Here is a 12,194-nt window from a genome sequence, read left to right on the forward strand (position 1 = left end):
TATCTCGCCTACATTCTGAACTGATGGGTTCGTAGCCGATCCTTGGCTCCAACTCGGCACGCTATACTATAGAACGAAGTCTCTTATTGGCTGAGCTATCCCACATCCCAGGATGCACCACCACTGCTTCCCCAGATCTCGTTTGCCGCTTTACAGCAAAGACGTGGTCTCGGACTTGGCTGAGCTAAGTGCTTATTTCTTAAAAAATTTCTGTCAGGAATTTTTGATTAATCGACCCAAAAGCTGTTTTAACAGCTATCGTTGTTGTGTGACTGGAGTTTGAATTATTTTTGTGGTAAAATTTGTCTTTAATTTGAGGGAAAGGATCCCGTTTAAGTTAGAGGGGCCTTGCCCTCGCGCGTGATTGAACTACTTAGTGTGAGTCTTGTGGTAGTATTGTAGTCTAGTTGGTCAAGTATCCCATTTCTGTTAGAGGGGTCTTGCCCTAATTCACATTTTCTTTAATGAAAAAATTTGTAACTAAAGTTTCTTTTCTGTGGTAGTGATTGTGTGTCAACATGTCGAAAGAGCACAGACCCTCTGGGTTCAAAAAATGCTCTAAATGCAGTTACAAAATGTCCATAACGGACGATCACTCTTTGTGTGTGTATTGTTTAGGCCCTAAACATCTTCAGGAGTCATGCAGCGTTTGTCACGCTTTTTCCTCCCGGGTCCTCCAAGAGAGGAAAAACAAATTAATTTTAAAAGGGCTTATTACACCTTCTTTTGAGGAGGCTTTATCTTCTTCCTCTTCGCCTTCGAAGAAAAAGAAATTGTCGGCTCCAACCAGTCCATCGGAACCGGCCACTAAGAAATCTCGGCAGGCTTCTCCATAGACTCCACGGACTTCGGAGCCGAGGGCGGAACGGTCTGCCTCGATGCCTCCAGCCTCGACTCCTCTGGCTTCGGAGCCAACGGCTAGAGCTTCGAGAGGCGGGTCACCTTCATCGGCTCCACTGTCTTCGGAGCCGATGAGAGTTGCCCGCTCAGACTCTTCCACTTCGGCGCCGAAGTCCACTTCGGCTCCGAGGGAAATTGCATTGGTTGTGGAGTCTCCCTCGGCATCAATATTTATCGAGACAATTCGGAGCCGGTCCCCCAGTCCTTCGGAACCGGTGGAGAAGTCGACTCGAACTCATTCGATCTCTTCTCTGTCTTCGAGAATGTCAGATTCGGACATAGACAGGGTACTTCAAAGGCTGTTTCAGTCTCCAGTCTTCCAAAAGTTGGTTTCGGCTCCAGCCCAGTCTGCTCCGGAGCCAATTGCCCACCCTGTTGTCTTGGTTCCTCCTCCAACAGCCTCGGCACCGTTGGAGTCTGTGCTGGTGAAGCTGGTGGAGGTTTTCGGGTGGTCTCCGACCCTTACCTTAACCCCGCCCTTCGGGTCGGAGTTCGGTACACGGACCTCCTCGGTCGGCCCCGGGGGTGATGCTTTGGGACCGATGTTTTCGGTTCCGAGCCTCCCTCTCGGTGCGTCGGCTGCGGGAGTGCCGTCTACTGTTGTGGCCTCAGGGGTCGGACCTTCCCAGGACTCTGGGGGTCCCACCTTCAGGGCCATGAGGAGTGCTTTGGCCAAATCTTCTTTGGCCACCTCCACCGTCTCACCGGCACCTTCCCTTGGCATGGAGACTGGTTCCTTTGTAGTCCCCCTGTCTCAAGACAGCGGAGCCCTGGGGCCTGAGGTCGCCCCCATCTGGGGTTCCCCCCTTCCTGAAGGTCCCTCCGAAGTGTTTTCGGAGGAACCTCCAAGGAAAAGACAGTGCAAGAGGAAGCACTTCGACTCCCCTGACGAGTCTCTCACCTCGGACACAGACCTCGATGATGCTGAGGGGTCCCCCAAGTCGTCCTCGGATGATGTCTCCTTTGCGGACATTTTGGAAATCCTGAAGCAGTGAGGCGACTGGCAGTCCAAACCCCCTTCCGCTGAGGAGTCGGTATTCCTCAAGCCCTTCGGGGCTCAGCCCTCTCCCTCCTGGGTGTGTCCGCCCTTCGATGAGCTTCTGGATTTGTTCTCTCGAAGGGCGTGGGAGCACCCGGATTCTGTGGAACCGGTGCCAGCTCGCCCCAATAAATTTCTTTCAGCCCCCCCCCCCCCCGAAAAGGATTTTCTCTCCAAAGGTGTGGCTGTAGATGCCCTGGTGGTGGCATCTGCTACCCAACAAGATGTGGCAGAGGCTTCAACGTCCGTCCATCCTCCTAATAGAGAGTCCAGGAGCATGGATCGGTACGAGAAGCACACTCTTACTTCAGCAACCTTTACTTTAAGGTCTCTGAATTATCTGATGCACTTCACCAGACTTCAGAGGGATCTGGTCAAGGAACTTTCAGGTACCCTCTCTGGTAACCTACCTGAGCAGTTGGCCCAGACGGTTAGCTCTCAGCTGGCTACCCTCTCATTGTTATCGAACTCGTCCATGAGGCTCATTTCGTATGCAGCCGAGGGGGCGAGTAGAGCGGCGGGAACAGGTGTTGCTCTATGGAGACAAGCCTGGCTTCGCCTGTGTCATTTTGCGGAAGCCTTCAAGTCTTCCTTTGCCGACGCTCCCTTCGATGGGTCCTCTCTGTTTGGACCCAATGTAAAGGACACCTTGACTCGCTGTGAACAAGAGGGTAAGACTTTGACTGCCGTAGGGGCACGGTTTTCCACTCCCTTCAGGCCTTATCCCAAGGCTAGAAGAGGGGAGAAAATGTGGTTCCGTAAATCTCAAAAGACTTACTCCTCACAGCAGGGCGATCCCCCTTCTAGAGGCAGAGAAGGGGGAAACTTTTCAGGAAGACGCCGTCCCAGAGGCGGCGGAGGGCCCCGCAACACTGGAGACCGCGAGTCCTTTCGTGGCTCCTCAACCTTCCAGCATCCCTGAAGGATTGCCCAACTGTGCAGCTCCGGAGCCAGTTGGGGGTCGTTTTTCGAAGCACCTAAAGGCCTGGGAGAGTATCACTCAGGACCGATGGGTGCTCCGAATCATCGCCGGAGGTTACACCATCCCCTTTTCTCACCCCCCCATCCCGAAAAATCCCGGACCCGCCCCCAGTCAGCGGGATCTTGCAGCCACCGAAATCTCAAAGCTGCTTCAAAATGGAGTCATCCAACCGGTCCCCGCAGGCCAGACCAGATTAGGGACTTACCCAAAATTCTTTTTGGTGCCAAAAAAGACCGGGGACTTGAGGCCCATTTTGGATCTCAGCAAGCTAAATTGATCGGTCAAGAAGTCCAAGTTCCGGATGGTCACCTTACAATCCATTCTCCCGCTGCTGGAGAAAGGTGTTTGGATGTGCTCCATAGATCTCAAGGACGCCTATTATCACATCCTGATAGATCAGACGTCCAGGAGACACTTGCGCTTCAGCCTGGGAGACAGTCATTTCCAGTTTTGTGCACTGCCCTTTGGTCTCACCACAGCCCCCAGGGTGTTTACCAAATGTTTGGCGGTGGTGACTGCTCACCTGAGAAGTCTAGGATTCCAGGTGTTTCCATACCTAGACGACTGGCTCCTAACTGCCACCTCCAGGCGTCTACTCTTACAAAACCTAGCAGCCACTATATCTCTAGGCAACTCCCTAGGAATCACCTTCAATTGGGCAAAGTCTGTGTTGCTGCCATCTCAGCGCATACGGTTTATCGGAGTAGAGATAGACTCAAAGCAAATGCGGGTCTGTCTTCCTACAGAGAGGATAGAAACATTGCAGTCTCAAGTTCGAGCCTTGCTCCTCAAACGCCGAGCCCCAGCCAGGATGGTCCTACAACTGTTAGGTTCCAGGTCGGCCACCGTTCTCCTAGTCCCCTTGGCAAGGTTACATATGAGGATTCTCCAGTGGCTCCTGTCAGTCCAGTGGTCTTATCAGGATCTCCCTCTGTCACCTCATTCTGATCACAGAGACTTGCAAACAGGACCTTCGTTGGTGGCTTCTTTCCTCCAACCTGGATCAGGGGCAACCCTTCGTCCCACCACCTCCAGTGGCCACTTTGACTACGGACGCCTCCCAGACGGGGTCGGGGGGGACATTACCTTGGCAGGTCAGTCCAAGGCAAGTGGCATTCCGACGAGAGTCTCCTCCACATCAACATACTAGAGATGAGGGCGGTGCTTCTATCGCTGCAAGAACTACACGATTACCTCCCCCCGGGCATGATTGCCATTCAGTCCGACAACATGTCAGTAGTCTGGTACCTGAACAAGCAGGGAGGGACCAGATCCTACCCCCTTTGCAGAGAGGCCATGAAAGTATGGGATTGGGCGATTGCAACCAAACGTTTTCTGGTAGCAACACACATTCCAGGGAGATCCAATGTGATAGCCGACAGACTGAGCAGAACTATTCTCTCCCCTCACGAGTGGTCTCTGAACGACAGAGTGGCAACTCAGATTTTCAGAAGATGGGAACTCCTTGTTGCGACCTTTTGCAACCCCCACAACACGAAATGCCAACAGTTCTTCTCTCTCACCCCAGTTCCGGGGGAGATTCCCAAGGATGCCCTAGTCCAAGCTTGGCCCACCGGCCTGCTATACACCTTTCCACCGGTTCCCCTTCTTCCCAAGGTGATCCAGAAGGTGATTCGCTTGGAGAGCAAAATGATTTTAGTTGCCCCATACTGGCCTCGTCAAGTCTGGTTTCCCTTTCTTCGGAAATATGCACTGGATGGTCCATGGTTCCTGGACCAAGTTCCGGATCTCTTGACCCATCAGTCGGGACAGCTTCATCAGTCCCTCCACTTGTTGAGGTTAACAGCTTGGCTCCTCCTCTTCCGACCATAGTCAGGAACCATGCTTTGGACCCGGAAGTCATACATATCTTGTCCTCTGCCCACAAGACTTCTACTAAGAAAATGTATAACAGCAAATGGAAGAGATTTGCTATTTGGGCCCAACTCCGGGGATTAGATCCCGTAACTGTCCCAGTGTCAGAGGTTCTGAAGTTTTTAGCTTCTCTGTTCAATCAAGGTTCTTCGGTCTCTACCATCAAGGTTCAATTGGCAGCTATTTCCAATTTTCATGAGAGCATAGAACCACCTTTGATGAGCAACAAGTTGTGTAAAGCCTTCATGAAAGGTGCTGGGCTGCTACGGCCCCCGTATCTCATCCCGCTCCACCGTGGGACCTTAATGTGGTGTTAGGTGCTTTGACCTCTTCCCTCTTTGAACCGGTAGCAACTTGTGACTTGAAATTTCTTTCTTGGAAGACTGCTTTATTAGTTGCAATTACATCAGCCAGAAGAGTTTCGGAACTTCAAGCCCTATGTGTCAAACCACCATACCTGGTTTTTCACAAGGATAGAGTATCCCTCAGACCGAATCCATCCTTTGTTCCCAAGGTTTGTTCTAGTTTTTGTCTGCAACAGTCATTGGAACTTCCAGTTTTCTTCCCAAAGTACTCAAACAGAGCGGAATACATCTTTCACACCTTGGATGTTCACAGACAATTGCGCTTCTATTTGGATAGGACGCACCAAACACGGAAAACAGATCAGTTGTTTGTGTCCTTTTCGGACAATAAATTGGGCAAAGCCATCACGAAAGTCACTATTGCCAAGTGGATCAGAGACTGTATCAGTCATACTTACTTCATTTCTAATAAAGAGCTTACAACTACAGTGAAAGCTCATTCTACAAGAGCTATGGCTACTTCGACAGCTTTTCATTCTAAGCTTGCCAGTAGTGACATTTGTGCTGCGGCTATGTTGTCTTCTCCTCACACCTTCATTTCTCATTACAAATTGGACGTGGCATCTCGGGGGCGAGCTTCCTTCGGTTCCACAGTTCTCAGGAGTGTTTTCCAGTGAGCCACCCAGGAATCAGGTGCTAGGGACGTAGGCGAGATAGGATCACATAACATCTTTTAGTTGTGTCCTTACCATAACTTCAGATGTATGGGATCCATCTTGCCTACATTCCTAATAACCCACCCTCCTTCCCCCTGCCTTGGAGATCAGAAGAGACCGGACGGTTCGAGTTTAGCTGATGTCCTTCAAGGATGCATCTGCAGTCTTAACAGATGGGTTGTCCTGTCGTCAGGCAGCCCTTCGGTCGGCCGGATTCCAAAGTCTGGGTCTGGCTTCGGCTGGTGTCGCACTTCACGCGACGTCATTGCGGCAGTTCTTCGGGTATAAAGGCATCAGCCGATGCCATTTTCCCCAGTCTTTCTTGCCGCGTGGCGCCCGAAGCAGAAGCTGTTCGCAAGTGCCGGTCGGTCAGATCCAGAGAGGTCGGTCAGATCCAGAGATTACTACTACCGAATACTCCTTCGAAGACTTCTATAAAGCTAAGTACCCCGTTGGGGACTCTTTCTTGCCTCAGCCGATGTCAGAGAAAGTTAATAACTGTTTATCTTGTGGGAAACCAATACCTCATAACGATTTCCACTCCTACTGCATACATTGTTTAGGCCCAGACCACGACGTAGCAGCTTGTCTAGCCTGTTCTTCTTTTAACCGACGGACGCTTAGACGTCGGTCGGACTTTGCTGAACAGATATTCGGCTCTGATTTTGCCTACATTATGCCGTCGGATCCTCCGACTATGCAAATTACTAAAAAACGCAAAGAAAAGGACCGACACTCGCGGTCCGCGGTTTCAGCCGAAACCGCGGTTAAGCAAACCACGAGTGTCTCTGTTTCGGCCGAAACCGAGCAAGCGGTTCTTTCTTCAGCCGATAACTTGCCTTCCACCGAGGCCTCTTCTAGCCTGGTAGAGACGGCCTCTGAAATCCAGCCTTCTGTTGCGGTTTCACAGGATTTATCAGACACCATTCCCCTGGATGTTTCAACCCCTGCACGTGGAGCTGCTAGGCCTCCTCCAGCTATGTCTTTTAAGGCCTTTGCCAGGGCTAAAGCAGCCAAACCAACGAAACCTGTGCCTGCCAAGCCCCCTTCTCACAGGCCCAGCACCAGCTCCCACATGCTTTCTTTGGCTGAGGATCTCATATCTTTAATTCGTGGAACCCAGCCTCATCCTGACAGGGCCTCTCTCCCTCCTCCAGAAAAGAGACCTAGAGCAGAGCCCCCTGAGCCAGTATCCACAGATGATTCTTCTGATGACTCGGAACAAACAGACCCTCCTGAGGCTTCTTATTCCCCTTACGAAGATTCTGATGCTGAGGAGTCCATCCCTTCAGCCTCTCCTCCTGAGGAATTTTCCTTTGGGGAAACTTTGCATGCTATGAGGGAACAATTTCAGTGGCAGGGCCAAGATTTCACAGACTCTAGAAAGAGGCTTAGGACCTTTCTACATTTGCCACAACATAGACCTTTAGCTATACCTCCAGTTCTTTCTGTTGTTGATGATGCATTTAATGATGCTTGCACTGCTCCTGATTCTTTACCTCCGGCTCCTGTTAAGCCCGATAGGTACTACAGGGTCCCGGACACTCATCACCATTTCTATAAGGTTCCTGTTGCAGATCCAGAGACTATCTCCCAGGGCCCTAAAGCTGTAGCAGCTACTTCATCTAAAAACCCCCTCCCCTCTGAAAGGGAATCCAGGTCCTTAGAGATGGGGTAAAAAAGTTTACACCTCTGCTACCTTGTCAGCTAGAGCTTTGAACTGCCAATTTCATATGATTCAATATCAAGAGTTTATGCTTGATCAGTTGACTAAAAAGCTATCCTCTGAAGAATCTTTAGATAAAAAGTATGTTCAGGAAATGGTACATAACATACAGCAGGTTAGTAACCATTCTTTAAAATGTGGCTATGATGCACTGGAGGCTTCCTTTAGATCAGCCATGACTGGCACAGTTATTAGGAGGCATGCATGGTTGAAAGAACAGGCATTACCAGACCATGTCAAATCAAAGCTTTTGGATGCACCTATGGACAAGGTCAATTTATTTGGCTCCCCTGCACAGCAGGTACTAAAAAAGATGGAAGAGAAAGCAAAATCTGTGCAAACAGTGAAAGATTTCCGACAAGTTCAACCTCCAAGGTTTAGCAGGAACTGGCCCTCCAAGAATTGGTCCTTTCCGGAATCCTCCAAGCCACAAAGAGGCAGGAATAGGCGCACTAGAGGCAGAAACCAATCCAGGGGTGCCTACAGGGGTCGCCAATGGCATGGTAACAACCAACGAGGCACGGATACAGCCACCACCACTACAACAACTCAATCTCAGTGACTTGACGGTGGTGCCGCCTACCAGGGAACAACTACAAGCACCCTTGGGCGGAAAGCTAACCTTATTTTCAAAAAACTGGCACTGCATTACAAGAGAAAAATGGATTTTGCAAACTATAGACCAAGGTTACAGGTTCCATTTCCATACTCTACCAGAAAAGAGAGGAATGCCAAACCTACCACCTCCTCAAAAGACAGAAGCTCTAAAGCAAATATCTCAATTATTAAAAATGAGAGCTGTGGAAAAAGTACCATCTATGGAACAGGGAAAGGGATTTTACTCAAGACTCTTCCTGGTACCAAGGAAAGAAAACAAATGGAGGCCTATTCTAGACCTGTCCGCTTTAAACACATTCCTCATTGTTCCCAAATTCAAAATGCTGACCTTACAGCAGCTTCTTCCCATGCTGGGCAAGGAGTCTTGGCTGGTAACTCTAGATCTCAAGGAGGCATACCTGCACGTCCCCATAAGACCAATTTGCAGAAGATGCCTCAGATTTCTTGCAGGATCAGAGCATTATCAATTCTCAGCATTGCCTTTTGGCTTATCTACTGCGCCCAGAGTGTTCACGAAATGCCTGGCATCAGTTATAGCTCATTGCAGACTTCAGGGGATTCAAATTTATCCCTACCTGGACGACTGCCTGATACAAGCGGACAACAAAAACAAACTAACAGAAGACTTACAAAGAGTCATCTACCTGCTGCAAGCCCTGGGATATACAGTCAATACAGAAAAGTCAAGGCTGATTCCATCCCAAAGAATGACCTTTCTGGGCGCAGAACTGGACACATCAAAACAAATGGCTTTCCTAACTGCAGAAAAGAAAGCACAACTTCCTCTCTACTTCTTGGCATTAACAAAGCAGAACCATCTGACTGCAAGAAAAGTGTTACAAGCTCTAGGCTTCATGGCATCCTGCATAATACTGGTACCTCATGCCAGGCTGCACATGAGAAAGCTACAGTGGTACCTAAAGAATTTGTGGTCCCAGCACAAGCACAGCCTAGAAACCAAATTTCCAATGATCCCATGCCTGAAACAGGAGTTCCTATGGTGGGCTCAGGCCTGCCAATCAAACACAGGACTGCCCTTCTGCAAAAGTCAACCAAAACAGACCATCACGACAGATGCCTCAGACCTCGGATGGGGGGCACACATGCTGGGCAAGTGCATCCAAGGCCTATGGACTCAAGACCAGCTACATCTGCACATAAATCTAAAAGAAATGATGGCAGTGAAATTGGCAATCCAGGCATTCAAACCTCTTCTCCAAGAAGGCCAGTTGATGATAAGAACAGACAACACCACAGTTGTGGTACATCAACAAACAGGGAGGCACACACTCATACCCTCTATGCTGGCTGGCACTCGACCTATGGGATGTGGCTCTGAGCTGCAACATTCAGTTACAGGCAATTTATGTACCAGGGAAGGAAAACATCCTAGCAGACATATTAAGCAGAACTACAACAGATGCCCACGAATGGATGCTGCATCCGGACATCTTCAAAACCATCACAAGAAAATGGGGATTACCACAAATAGACTTGTTTGCATCCCCATTCAATCACCAGTTGAAGAAATTCTGCACAAGGACTTACCACCCACTTGCTTGGAAGGTGGACTCCCTTTCTTTCAGTTGGAAAAGCCTGACAGCTTATGCATTCCCACCACTTCCTTTGATGCACAAGGTGCTTTTGAAGATCAAAGAGGAACGTCCGAGGATCATTCTGATAGCTCCAGACTGGCCAAGACAACATTGGTACCCATTTCTGAGGAGCATGTCCAGGGAACAAATATGGACGCTACCACTGATCCCTTTACTGCTAACACAGAACAACTACAGCATCCTGCATCCAAGTCTAAAAACTCTGCAGTTAACTGCCTGGAACATTACATAACAGCAAATAACCCGAATCTATCCCAAAGGGTTAAAGACATAATACTGGAGGCTCGTAGACCTTCCACAAGAAAGAATTATGCAGCAAAATGGAAAAGATATCTCATCTGGAGTACTGCAAAGGGGCAAGATGTGACACTGGTGAACATAGCCAACATCCTGGAGTACTTGGCAGAGCTCTCCCATACAGGCCTGTCCTATTCTTCCATCAAGATACATGCATCAGCTATTTCAGCAGAATACAGCTTGGATCCTCCAGTCTTCTCGCATCCTCTGCTCAGACAGTTTCTGAGAGGAATTAAAAATGTAAAACCTCCCAGGAAACCCCCATTGCCAGCATGGGACTTGAATTTTGTACTAGAAAAGCTGACTCTTCCTCCTTTCGAACCAGCAGCAACAGCGGAATTACAGTACTTATCCTGGAAAACTGCCTTCCTGTTAGCAATAACTTCAGCAAGAAGGGTTTCTGAACTGCAGGCATTAATGGCAGTGCAACCCTTCCTGATCTTCCATCAAGACAGAGTGTCCATGAGAACAAATCCAACATTTATGCCTAAGGTGGTATCCAGAGTTTCTTTAAATCAGGCTATCCACCTCCCTACTTTCTTCCCCAACCCACAGAACAGGGGAGAAAGGCTCCTACATACCTTGGATGTGCACAGACAATTACGCTACTATCTGGACAGGACAAAAAACAATAGAAAGACTGACCAGCTTCTGGTAGCATATGCAACAGGAAAGGAAGGACAACCAATTTCTAAACAGACAATCTCCAAATGGATAGGAAATTGCATTAGATTTTGTTACTCCTACCATGGAAAGAAAACTCCAGAGAACATCAGGCCTCACTCCACAAGGGCTACAGCCACTACCACAGCTTTCTTACGAGGAGTGGCTACCAAGGACATTATAGAGGCTGCTACTTGGACCTCAGTGCATACATTTGCCAAGCATTATAACTTACCTCTATACTCTAGATCCCGTGCTGGTTTTGCCACTGCTGTTTTGCAAGGGATCCTAACTACACCATAATCTTTTCTTTACCTCCTCCCTAGTTTAGCTATGGTATTCTACCCATTTGTTAAGACTGCAGATGCATCCTTGAAGGACATAGTACAGTTTTGTACCTACCATAAATGTAGATGTCCGAGAGGAATGCATCTGCATTCAGGATTACCCACCCTCCATCCCCTCTGAGGTACTCCTAGGGTATTTACCAATCTTCAGCTAGCTTGGGGGGAATCTATTATGGTGTATTTGTTTGTATATATGTACATACATGCTTATTTTGTGTGTTTGCTCTCTACTATTTGGAAACTTTGGCATTTATCCAAATTTAGCCATCCAAGAGGGCTCCTGGCATCTGGGGCAAGAAACACTGAGGAAAATGGCGTCGGCTGATGCCTTTTTACCCGAAGAACTGCCGCAATGACGTCGTGTGAAGTGCGACACCAGCCGAAGCCAGACCCAGACTTTGGAATCCGGCCGACCGAAGGGCTGCCTGACGACAGGACAACCCATTTGTTAAGACTGCAGATGCATTCCTCTCGGACATCTACATTTATGGTAGGTACAAAACTGTACTTTTCATCTTGAAACACCTGGCAGTATTATATCAACAGTCTATGTGTGTGTGCATGTGTGCGGACAAACAAGATCTGGGGAAGCAGTGGTGGTGCATCCTGGGATGTGGGATAGCTCAGCCAATAAGAGACTTCGTTCTATAGTATAGCGTGCCGAGTCGGAGCCGAGAATCGGCTCCGAACCCATCAGTACAGAATGTAGGCGAGATGGATCCCATACATCTAAAGTCATGGTAAGTACATAACTAAAAGTTTAACTTGTGGGAAACAAATACCTCATAAGGATTTCCACTCTTACTGCCTACCCTGCCTAGGCCCAGAACACAACGTCTCGGCCTGTGCAGCTTGTGCTTCTTTCAGTAAATGCACTCTAGGCGTCGGTCAGAGTTTGCACAGGATTATTTTGGGGAAGATTTCTGTTATATCATGCCGTCGGAGCTTCCGACAGCACATTTACCTAAAAAACGGAAGGATAAGGACAGACACCCGCGGTCTCGGCCGACACCACGCTTAGGCCTACCGCGAGTGTCTCGGTCTCTTCTGAGCCGGTTTCACAACCACTACAGACCGACGACACCGCTCCACCGGTTACTTCGGTACCGG

The 12,194-nt window shown here is 48.9% G+C and overlaps 1 protein-coding gene across 1 annotated transcript in view; it reads left to right on the forward strand.

Annotated features, from left to right (window-relative positions):
• The window catches only part of LOC122814504 (Snf2 related CREBBP activator protein), a 3,617,155-nt gene that overhangs the window by 2,013,035 nt on the left and 1,591,926 nt on the right, over window positions 1-12,194 (forward strand). The window lies entirely within an intron of this gene.

Source organism: Protopterus annectens, chromosome 10.part0 (genome assembly GCF_019279795.1).
Source record: "Protopterus annectens isolate FY-2018-M chromosome 10.part0, PAN1.0, whole genome shotgun sequence".
NCBI classification, from domain to species: domain Eukaryota; kingdom Metazoa; phylum Chordata; order Ceratodontiformes; family Protopteridae; genus Protopterus; species Protopterus annectens.